Below are 2,789 nucleotides of genomic sequence, written 5' to 3' on the forward strand. Positions count from 1 at the left end.
CGCCGCGCCGCCGCCCGCAGCCAGGCTCGCGGCCCGACCCCGGGCAGCCCCGACGCCCCGCCCGCGCCGCGCGCAACCACTTACCGCGGGCCGCGGCGCACCGACCAGTCGCGCGAGCGGGTTGGGGAAAGATTCCCGTTTCTCGGCAGGGTAAAGACACCCTTTCGAAGCCGTTCCTTTGCGCCCTAAAACAAGTAGCCCCAACGTGAGAGAAACAAAAGGTATTTGCTGACGTGGGCGTTGGACAGAAACGCCCGAGGGCTGGGGACACAATTAAAGGGGCAACGCACAGATTTCAGGCACCAACCAGCAGCTTCGCCCACTCCCCCTGCCCTTGCCCACACCCCGCTGCACCCTCCAGAGGCACCGGGGTGCCCAGATTCTCTGGCAGTAGACTGGGGATCATTATTTTAGTCAGGAGCTTAAATTTAACATTGTACTTTACGTTGGGAAAGGCGCCTCCGGAGGGCAGAAGGGCTGGATTTCTAGGATCTGGGGAATTTGGTTTAGGAAAGAGGGCGGGACTTAGGCGTGCCCACAAGTACTGTATAAGTGCATGTGACATTATTGTACTTAAGTTTGGCAATGTCAAATGTAAGGGATTTCTACGGAATTTCCCCCTTTATCGAAACAGTTATTTTAGTCGGTGGCAACCTTTTCTAAAACCTCTACAGGTTACAAGCATTTCATATGAAGAAGAAAACCCAGGGCGGCCGAGAACATAATTTCTTAATTAAATCCAGAGAAAATATAAAATTAGTAAAAACAGCGAGTTTTGTGTTTTCAGATACAAAAATTCATTGGACATCAAGCCTCTCTTGACATATTTATGTCTCAGATATTTAGAGTACAAACATCAGGTTATACATTTGCTAAAATAGTAAATCATTGAATTTTCACTGTTACTACAGAAGCATTAATTCTATAAACTAAATTAGTTTCCTGGTTCCTTATGCTGGAGTCAGGTATTGAAAAGTACTGGGGCCAGCCCGTGGCTCACTTGGGAGAGCGTGGTGCTGACAACACCAAGTCAAGGGTTAAGGTCCCCTCACTGGTCATCTTTAAAAAAAAAAAAAAGAAAAAAAAGTACTGTATTATAGTAAAACAAGCAAAAAGAAGACTCAAATTTCAAAGCATACATTAATTTTTTAATGGATTCCTTTCCTACGTCATAGTCATTGGACAACGCTTATCACTTTGAGGATCTTACATTCTATGAGAAGGGTTCAAAATATTCACAACTCTCTTAATGTCACTTCTGTATTACTCCAGAGGTGTTTTGCCATTTAGTTGCATTTCCTCATTTTCTAAACAGGTAAGTGGAAACATGTTTTGAAATCATTAGGTGTCAGGAGTATGGCATGTGCTCAAGCTACTCACTAGCATCCCCACTGGAGATTCCCCCAGAAAGATCTGGACATTGTTATAGCAAAAAGTTTTATTTTAGACTTAATTAAAACATGCAAAAGAGTTCTACAAACACGTTCCTCAAGAGAGCATATCAGGTTGGTGATAAACTGTTGCAATGAAGAAGCAATGGGAGTTTCTTTCCTCTAGCCTTCATCCTCCCAGCTTCAGGAGTTTATGCTTCTCTATTTTGGTGTTTGTCGAGCTCTTTTTCCTGCCCATAATCCTGCCAACTGGGCCAATTGTCGAGCTAGGGCTGGGTCTGGAGCTCACAGACTCCTGGAGCCCATTCACAGACTGGGTCACAAACCTTTCACATGCCAGGCTGGGTCCCCAGACCCCTCTCATACCAGGCTGGGTCACCAGACCCCTCACACACAGACTGGCAAACAGGTCCTTAGGTTGGAGAGCACAGCCACATAGGCAGATGCCCGAGGCAGATGCCAGCCAAGTCGTAGAGCAGAGCATGCGCACTAGCTTCACCCACACGCAATTTGCTTACAAAGGATGCACTGCGCCACCCCCAACCGGACCTAAGGTGAGGGGACATGATTATTCTGTTTTCCCAACAATCCACCCCTTCGGGGTCCCTCATCCTACAATCCATGCTTCAGAATCTTCTGTGATGTTCCCTTATTGAGGATAAATGACCCTTACATTTACATAACCTATTGTCTGTTCAATATGCCTTAAGGCTTGTAGTTCTGTCCTTTTAACTATTAGCTACATACTTCCAGTTGACAGTTACCATGGGTGTGATCCTCCATGGGAATCCTGCACTCAAACTAATCAGAAGTTCAACGCACATTCAGTAGGCCGACACATCAATCATACGACTCTGGTGCAGTGCCTGCAGCCAGAACACTATGGGTGAAAAAACAGAAGAGTTATTGGTACCAAGAGGGGAAGTTTTCGCCCCTCTGGTAAGATACATGCCAGTTTGCCATCCTGAGAAAGGATGGTTGCAAGAATAGGTACCTTACCTGGCTTATGATACCATACTTTATCGGCTAACACTGTTGGATCTGTAGTTCCTACATGTAACAGTATAGGGGAACTCATAATTGGCCATAATGATAATACAAATGTGCCCTTTGGAATAGAGTGCTTATCTGTTCCAGGTCATGTTACCTTTACTCAAGGAGGCCAGGTACTTGTCACCCAAGGTGAAACTTGCAAGTCTTCTTCTAATCCTTTTCCACAAGGCCCTATTAGACCTACCCAGCGTATATGGGGGGCTTTTATTCTCCAAGGCCATTCCCATTGTACTGTCTGTCCCTGTTGCAAACAGATTGGGGCCAGTAAGAGAATATTTCCATTCTTGCCATATCCTAGCTTCAAAAGCTTATCTTTAGTAGTGATTTGCACCTGTATAGGTGCTG

The 2,789-nt window shown here is 45.8% G+C and overlaps 1 protein-coding gene across 1 annotated transcript in view; it reads right to left on the bottom strand.

Annotated features, from left to right (window-relative positions):
- The window catches only part of ZBTB8A (zinc finger and BTB domain containing 8A), a 41,178-nt gene extending 41,034 nt beyond the window's left edge, over positions 1-144 (bottom strand). Inside the window, exon 1 of the mRNA XM_008581894.1 lies at positions 85-144. The gene's annotated coding sequence lies outside the window, so the exon portion shown is untranslated. The remainder of the gene's footprint in view (positions 1-84) is intronic.
- Between the last annotated feature and the right edge of the window lie 2,645 nt (positions 145-2,789).

The sequence above is a fragment of the Galeopterus variegatus genome, unplaced genomic scaffold (assembly GCF_000696425.1).
Source record: "Galeopterus variegatus unplaced genomic scaffold, G_variegatus-3.0.2 Scaffold2485, whole genome shotgun sequence".
In the NCBI taxonomy this organism is placed as follows: domain Eukaryota; kingdom Metazoa; phylum Chordata; class Mammalia; order Dermoptera; family Cynocephalidae; genus Galeopterus; species Galeopterus variegatus.